We start from the raw sequence: 9,564 nt of genomic DNA, 5'->3' as shown, positions 1-9,564 counted from the left end.
ATAAATTGAAGAAATCACCAAAAAACTGCAGGGAAAAGATAAGAAAGAAGTAGAGGTGCGAGTCTCTAGCATGTGCTTTACAAAAATCAGTTCTACCTTGTGCACTCTTCGTCCATCCTTCCAGCTTGCACCTTTTTCCACCACCATGCTGAACACAATAGTTGGCTCGCCCTCTTGCAGTCTTAATACACTTAAGTTAAGTTCCCACATGCTCACTCTCTGTGCACCCTTTAAATTGACATCCTTTGCCCCAGCCATAGCCTTTTACAGAATGAAGTGCTTCCTTCTGCAATTTTCGTGCACCCCAAAAACGTGCAACTTCTGTGCACCACTGCGAGCTTTACAGATCATTGTACTCCCTTGACTACCAAGGATATTGGCATCAACGGCCACCTCCATGGGGTATGCAGAGACCAGAAATGCCCTCAGCATTCTTAGTGCAATTTTCAATCTTGCACTTATTGCCGCCCCCATGACGAATACAAAATCCCTTCTTCCCTCTTTCTGCATGTCACGAGGGCAACCCTCGTGAGCGCAACGCCTACCACCTGTATGCGCTATACAGTAATTTTACTTACTTCCTCCTCAAATGAGCAAATCTAGGTTGGTTGCAATTTTACTTCGGAAGTTGCGGTCAAGTTTGATTGTTGAACTGACTCATCTAAAAGTTTAAGCTATTAGGGAGGAGAAACTTATTTATATAATTAAATTCAGTCTTCGTAACACTCCTTCACGGTGATGCTGTCACGTTGAGGGTGCATGCCTGAAATGCTCACAATACATGGGTGGCAGCTGGATTTGAGGACCTTGCTTTCTCCAATATTATGTTGAAACTTTTTATCTAAAAGCTTAAACTATTAGAGAAAGATGACACATTTATAGTCTTTAAGAAGTACTTTAAAAATCATTAGGCTGATGATTCATGTCGTCTGATTATATTTTACAATTCGGCCCAGTTACCAAAAAAAAAAAAAAGGATTCGGATATGCATTTGACATACAATACCGTTAGGCTCTTGCTGATAAACTTGATAAACTCAATCTAAAACATCACGAGGCCCAGGAAATAATAGGTCCAAAAATGCTCGGCTCATGTTTTATTTGGTTCACCAATTATTTTTTGTTCTTCCCAAAAAGAGATGCACGAACATATAAAAGCCTTTACTCAGCTGTTTTGAGGATTAATTTCCATATTCTGTCAGAAACAGTGATATATTTTATTTGTTTCTCCTGTAGGTTGTATAAATGTGATGTGGTGAAAATCAAATCTATTCTTGAAGCTGAACTCTATCAGCAGTCCCTTATGACTGCCATTGAGCGTATTCAACTGTCAAAAGTGAGTATAACCCTGTTCCCTAGAACTTTTCCCAAATAAAGTTCTAAATTTTAAACTAAAGAATACCCCCAAAACATGCAGAAGCTTTCATATTTCTATTCTTTATGTTTGTTTTTGTCACTCCCTCCTCAAGTATGAATATTGGGACTTGCAGGCTTGGCCTCCTTGTAACATTTTATGATTGTTGAATACTTCTATTTAGATGGTGTGAATTGCTTGCAGAGGATAGATCTCAACGAAAAATTGAAGAGTAACGGTAGCAAGGGATTGAATTCAGTAGTTCCTCACATGTCAATAAATACAAGAAATCAAAAAAAAAAAAAAAAAAAAAATTGGCAAAACAAAAAAAAAAAAAAAGGGGGGGATGATCTCAACGAAAAATTGAAGAGTAACGGTAGCAAGGGATTGAATTCAGTAGTTCCTCACATGTAAAAAAAAAAAAAAAAAAAAAAAAAAAAAAAAAAAAAAAAGTTGCAGAACGATAAGAGAAAAGTAGAGGTGCGATTCTCTCATATAGTGAGTGTACTTCTTCACATTCAGTTTTAAATGACAACAAGAAATGAACTTAATGCATTGATTATGTTCAATCAAACTTTCAGATTTAATTATCTCCTTTTACAAACTTGAAGAAAATGCAAATTTCCTTCTAGAGAGTGTTTTAAATCCATTTCTATAAATTTTGAACCCCATAAAAAGTCAAGAAATGGTAAAAAAATTTATCCAAAATTGCTTTGAAAACAAAATTCTTAAACATTCATCTCAAATTGCGTTAAACATTAAATATCGAAACAGAACCCCCCCAATAAAATAAATAAATAACTAAATTCAAGCTCTACCCTTTCTTATGATAGTCTGAATAGCTCGCTGACATTACAAAATAAATACAAGAAATCTCAAAAAAAATGTAGGGGAAAGACAAGAAAGAAGTAGAGTTATAAGTCGATGGTGCAACACTTGTGCGATTACAAGTTTCATACGTCAACTCTAACAAAGAGTGAGCGTTTTGGAATGATAGAAGAGTTATGCTAAATAATAATCTAAAATGCTCCTTTTCCCCATGGATTCAAAGAGGAGTAGGAGGCTTGGGATATCAAAAAAAATTTATCGCATAGTCGACATTTGATTGGAGCTTGCAAAACTGGCCTCCTTGTAACACTTCCTAATTATTGAATACTTCTATTATGATAGTCTGAATTGCTCACAGCCCTTGAAAAATAAATACAAGAAATTACCAAATATGATGTAGGTGAAAGATAAGAAAAATGAAGAGGTGTCTGGCTCTCTGAAAGTGATTGTACTTATACACACCTATTATTAAATAACATCAAGAAATGTATTGAATGCATTCACTACGTTCAATCAAACATTCGGATATAATTATCATCTTTTACCAACTTAGAGTAAATACAAATTTCCTTCTAGAGGATGTTGTTACTCCATTTGCATAAATTTTGTACCGCCTAAAAAGTCAATAAATGCTAAAAGAATTTATCTAAAATTGCTGTAAAAATAAAATTTATCAACATTAATCTCAAATTGTATTAAACCTTAAATACTGAAAAAAAAAGTTCAAGCTCCTCCATTTCTATGATAGTCTGAATTGCTCGGAGACATTGCAAAATAAATACAAAAAATGCATGGAAAATATAAGAAAGAAGTAAAGCCAAAAGTCTGTAGTGCAGCATTAGTGCATTTACAAATTTCATTTGTTTGAACGCATGATTCTCCCATCTTTGGCCAAAAATATCCATTCCTAATAATTAACCATCTTATCATTTGGCCAACTTGATGAGCTTCACATATCCCTTCGTGCACTTAAGTCATGATCATCCTGGCTTCTTGCAAATTTACACATTTTAGCAATATACCATCAGAGCATTTCTTAAACAATTCTTCATCTATCAGTGTATAATTTAGCAAACGCAACTTCATTTTTCTACTATCTCCTTTATTAGGTTCTTTAAGGAACCTTTTAATCTCTGTCCTCCAATCTATTGCATCTTCATCTTGTATGCAATGAATTTCAATCGTTCTCGCCCTTTCTTTGGATCACGGGCAATATTGTTCCATGCTCACAAGTAGACTTCCAATTTAAAACATTTGAGTACCCTAAGGTCATCTGGGTCAATTCTGGACTTGGCCTCCTTGCAACATTTTCTAAATGTTGAACACTTCTATTATGATAGTCTAAATTGCTCGTGAATATCGCAAAACAAATACAAGAATTCACCCCAAAAAATGCAGATAACAAAGAAGTAGAGGTGCAAGTCTCTTAGAAAGTGAACGTACTTATACACACCCAGTATTAAAATAACAACAAAAAAATGCATTGAATGCATTCACTGGGTCCAATCAAACTTTCGGATATGATAATTACATTTTACCAACTTATTGTAAATGCAAATTTCCTTCCAGAGATTGTTAGCCCTCCATTTTTTATAAGTTTTGAACAGCTTAAAAAGTCAAGAAATGCTAAAAATTTTATCCAAAATTGCTTTGAAAAAATAAAAATAAAAATCCTCTTACATTAATCTCAAATTGCATTAAAACTTAACCATTTTTACATAACCAAAAATAAATAAATCGATCTCTTCCATATCTTATGATAGTTTGAATTGCTTGCTGACGTTGCAATATAAATACAAGAAATCACCAAAAAAGGGAAATATAAGAAAGAAGAAGAGCCGAAAGTCGATGGAATGGTAGAACACTTCTTCCATTACAAATTTCATTTGTCAAATCTAAGAAAGAGTGAGCATTTTGGAACGGTTACGGGCCATAAATAAGCCCTTAATTTTGTACATGTGAAATACAATGCAAGACATAATTTTTCAATGGCAGAATAATTGCATTCACATTTTGTTAACCGTTTACTCGAGTAGTAAATCGCCCTTTCTTCATCAAATTAGTCCTTCTGCGCGACCATTCCAGCTATTGATTCTTCTTCAGCCGATACATACACTTTCATTGGTCGTCCTTGGATTAGTGACACCAACACTGGTGGACTTGATAAATATGTTTTTAGGCTTTCAAAAGCCTTTAGATGCTCCTCTTTCCAGACGAATTCGTCCTGATTTTTCAACTTTAAAAGCGGGGAAAAAGTTTTAGTTCGCCCTGCACAGTTAGAAATAAAGCATTTTAAAAAGTTTACTTGGCCTAGAAATCTTTGCAATTCTTTTTTATTGCTAGGTGGTTTGACCTCTAAAATGACCTTCGCTTTATTTTTATCAAGTTCAATCCCCCTTTTGTGTACTAAGAAACCAAGATACGAAATTCCGACACGATTTCTTAATCAAAGATTACACGAGGATTAAATGCTGCATTTGTTGATTCCACGTGAGATTGCAACATGCTTAAAAATCTTTCATAATAGTTTCTAGACTTCATAATACTAACAGATTGTATTTTATGTTTGCCTTACAAATAATTCAATAATTGAAAATGTTACAGGTCCTGTAATTTTTTGTGACGAATCTTACACATCCTATTACAAATAAAATTAAGTACGATTATGCAATGTTCTTCAAGACTCATTATCATTTATCTCAAAGTCGTTTATTTTCATAAAAATTGTATTTACCTTATCGAAATCATACTGAATGTATGGATTTAGTACTAGTGGAATATTTGAGGCCAGCAGTGAATGTTTTTCAAAAAAAAAAAATACCTATAGAGGAAAGTTATAAAACTTGTTACATTAGATTTGATTTGATTGCATATTACAAAATAGGGAGAACTCCGAACCTAAATGCCCCCAAGTGCATTGTTTTCCTTCACCGCATGCTTGGTAAAAATCAGTCCTACCTTGTTCATACATCCTTCGAGCTTGCACCTTTTCCACCACCATGACGAACACAATAATTGGTGCACCCTCTTGCACTCTTGGTACACTCAAGTTCGGTGCATCTATTGCCACCACCATGACTAACACAAAGTATAGTTCCCACATGCTCGATCTTTGTGCACCTTTTAAATTGATATCTTTTGCTCCTGCCAAGGCCTTAACAGAATGGAGTGCTCCTTTCTGCACTTTTTGTGCACCCCAAAAATGAGCTTTACAGAACATTGCACTCCCTTGAGTACCCTTTGATTACCAAGGATATATGCAACAACGGCCGTCTACAAGGGATATGCGTAGAGCAGAAATACCCCCAGCATTCTTAGTGCAATTTTCAATCTTGCACCTTTTGCCTCCCCCATGACAAATACAAAATCCCATTTTACCTCTTGCCGCATAAGGGCAACCCCTGTGAGTGCAATGCCTTCCAACTCCATGCTGATGTAGATCGAATCTACAATCACATGATACTAGCAACTCAAATGGATTGAACTCAAGAAACAAACGTTTTCTTATTCCATGAACAACCCCCAAAAACCCTATGAGACGTTTTAAAGTTTTAAATATGAAAAGAACAGATAATCTACTGCGCAGCAGTCCCTTAATGGGCTGGGCTATAAAGCCAGAATAACAAATACTGAAAATAAACTAAGAAACTTTAAATACCGTTTTGATCCAGTAAACGAATTCAAACGGCCAAAATCCATCATACATCAAGACAAAGCGGTAAGTTCATCCAGAATCGTTGTGAGCTTTTCGGAATGGGGTTATGGGCCCAAAACGGACTCGTAAGCAAAAGTTACGTCAATTTCTTCGAACGCCGACCATCCAAGTGTTCTATATACGCAAGTGCTTGTTCCTCCACACAAAACTCATCACATGCCCTATACAGTAATCAATACGGCCTTCAACATGTCTGACATTTGATTGGGGCTTGCATTGGCCTCCTTATTACATTTATGATTGTTATATACTTCGATTAAGTTAGTGTGAATTGCTAGTAGACATGTAATTAAACACAGGAATCACCCAAAAAAAAAATGTAGGGTAACGACAAGAAAAAATTAGAGGTACGAGGCTCTCAATTAGTGGGTGTACTCATTCACGTCGTGTTCTAAATGACGACAAGAAATGCATTTGATGAATTCACTACATCCAACCAAACTTTCAGATTTAATTATTAACATTTACAAACCTAGCAAAAATGCAAATTTCCTTCCAGAGAATGTTGCAACTCCATTGCTATAAATTGTCCCTAAAAAGTCAAGAAATGCTAAAAAATTTATTCATAGTTGCTTTAAACCTTAAATATTGATACAGAACCAAAAAAAATTCAAGCTCTTCCATTTCTTATGATAGTCTAAATAGCTCGCTGACATTGCAAAATAAATAAAACAAATCTCCAAAAAATGCTTGGAGAAAGATAAGAAAGAAGTAGAGTTCAAAGTCGACGGTACAGCCATGCAGCATTTGTGCTATTACAAAGTTCATAAGTCAAGTCTAACAAAGAATGAGGGTTTTGGAGTGATATGAAAACTTGTGCTAAATTAAGTCATCCAAAACACTCCTTTTTCCCATGGGACTCAAAGATGAGTAGGAGGCTTGAGATATGAAAAAGATTTATTGCATGGTTGACATTAGATTGGAGCTTGCAGAACTAGCCTCCTTGTTACATTTTCTAATTATTGAATACTTCATTTATGATAGTCTGAATTACTCTCAGACATCAAAACATAAATACGAAAAATCACCAAAAATAATGTAGGAGAAAGATAAGAAAAGAAGAAGGTGCCTGGTTCTTAGAGAGTGGATGTACATATACACACCCAGTAAATAACATCAATAAATGTATTGAACGCATTCACTACAAATTCGGATACAATTATTATCCTTTACTTACTTAGAGTAAATACAAATTTCCTTGCAAAGAATGTTGTTACTCCATTTCTATAAACTTTGAACATCCTAAAAACTAAAGAAATGCTAAAAAAAAATTGTCTAAATTTGCTTTAAAACTAAAATTCATAAACATTAATCTTGAATAGTATTCAACCTTAAATATGATACATAACCAAAAAAATTAAGCTCTTTCATTTCTATGATAGTCTGAATTGCTCTGAGACATTTCAAAATATATACAAGAAATCACCCAAAAAATGCACAGAAAATATAAGAAGTAAACCCAAAAGTCTATGGTGCAGCATTAGTGCATTTACAAATTTCATTTGTTAGCTCTGACAAAGAGGGAGCATTTTGAAAAGATATAACACTTTTGCTAAATAAAGTCATCCAAAACACTGCTTCTTCCCCATGGAACTCAAACTGGAAAAGGAGGCTTGAGATAGGAGAAAAAAATTATCAGACATTTGACATTTGACTGGGGCTTTCAAACTTGGCCTCCTTGTAATATTTTCTGAATGATGAATACTTCTATTATGATTATCTGCATTACTAGCAGACATAGGAAATTAATTCAAGAAATCACCAAAAAGAAATGCAAGGGAAACATTTGAAAGAAGTAGAGGCGCAAGTCTCTCACAATACTTATACACACCTTCTTTTAAACAACGTCAAGAAATGCATTCACTAGGTCCAATTAAACTTTTGGGTGTGATTATTACCTTTTACTAACTTAATGTTAAGGAAAAAATTCATAACTAAGAAATTGTATCAGTCATTTCAAAAGATCAAAGGTTTCAAATTTCAAAAAACAAATATTTATTAAAATTTATTTATGATTTAATTAATTAATTATATATTTTATTAAATATATTAAGGTCACAAATCTATATAATTTGGTGACAAATTAACAATTTAATTAGTCACAAAAATTTTATAAGTCACAATTTGTTCATCGGTCATAAGTGAAAAATTTATAAATCACGATGTATTTATCGGTCACAAATCATAAATGTAATAAGTCACAACTTATTATACAATCACAAATTATCAATTATCCTTTATAGATCAATAATTTTTTTATTTCACACATTATATCAATTCACAGTTTATTTTTTCATTGGTCATAGATTAACCAATATAATGGTCACACTCAACCAAATCACTTGTGACCACCACCAGTACTTGGTGACCACTACCTCACCACTGTGACCAGTCGCATTGCCACCAAAATCCTCGTCGACAGAACCACCACCACCACCATCCCCAACCACAACCACTATTAGACCACCATCGTTGCTGCTACAACTATCATCACCACTACCACCAGATGCACCGCCAAATCGACCCCCACTAACTCTCGATCCATCATCAACAGCACCCAATCTACCACCACGACGACGACAATAAAACTACCCTAACATTACCACACCATGGAATCCACCACCACCAACAAAACAAAACTCAATCAAATCTTCAAGCCCAAAAATCATTTCAAAACCATGGCAAATCCAAAATCGTAGCCACCATCGTCATCACCACCACCGTCAATATTCTTCACCCAGCTGGAAGCAATTCCATAGATCTATCACGCCACCTTCATCCTCTCCAACAACCTCATAGCACCTTGTCGGAGTGGCACTGCACCTCAGCACAGCGACACCACAATCCCATTGAATTAGGGCGTAAAGAAGCTGTGGTGTGCGCCACCTGACAGTAGATCCATTTTCAGTGGAGAATTAGGGCAGTTTATAGATATTATGGTCCGTTTGATTGCAAAGATGGAATTGAATTAAATTAAAAACGAATTCCAGGGAATTGAATTGCCTAGAAATTATTTTCCTGGGAATTGTAAATTATTGTATTTGATTTGTATAATTTTTCACGTGAAAAATGTTGAAATAAAAGTATTTTTTTATGTTCGTTTGGTTTTGTTTTACATGAAAATTGTCAATTAAAGAGATAGAATTTATTGGTATTGGGTATGAAATTTATTTCCGTTGCCAACAAAAAAATCAAGAAAATCATCTATCTTTTGGAACATTTGTCTTTGTTTTACATGTAAATTGTCAGTTAAAGAGAAATATTTTTTTACAATAATTCTTAGAATTTATTTCCATTACAAAAAAAAAAAAGAGTTAAAGTAGGGTGAAAAACCAAGAAAAGAACAACTTCCAAGACAATCAAAAAAATGAATTACATGGAAAAAGTGTGCTATCAAACACTACGATTTGGGTGGAAAATGGAAATTCCATTTTCCATGGAATTGGCCCTATCAAACACACCCTTATTGATTTTAATTTCATTCGTCAGCTTTGAAAGAGTGGGCATTTTGGAATTATAGAACACTTCTGCTTAATAAAGTCAGTTAAAATGCTCCTTCTACCCTCCCTTCCCCCCACATAGGACCCAAAGAGGAGTAGGAGGCTTTAGATACCAAAAAAAAAAAAAAAAAAAATTAAAAACCAAACCAAATTTTTTTGGGGGTTTCA

This window comes from Olea europaea, unplaced genomic scaffold, assembly GCF_002742605.1.
Source record: "Olea europaea var. sylvestris unplaced genomic scaffold, O_europaea_v1 scaffold810, whole genome shotgun sequence".
Lineage (NCBI taxonomy): Eukaryota > Viridiplantae > Streptophyta > Magnoliopsida > Lamiales > Oleaceae > Olea > Olea europaea.
This window is presented reverse-complemented; position numbering follows the sequence as displayed.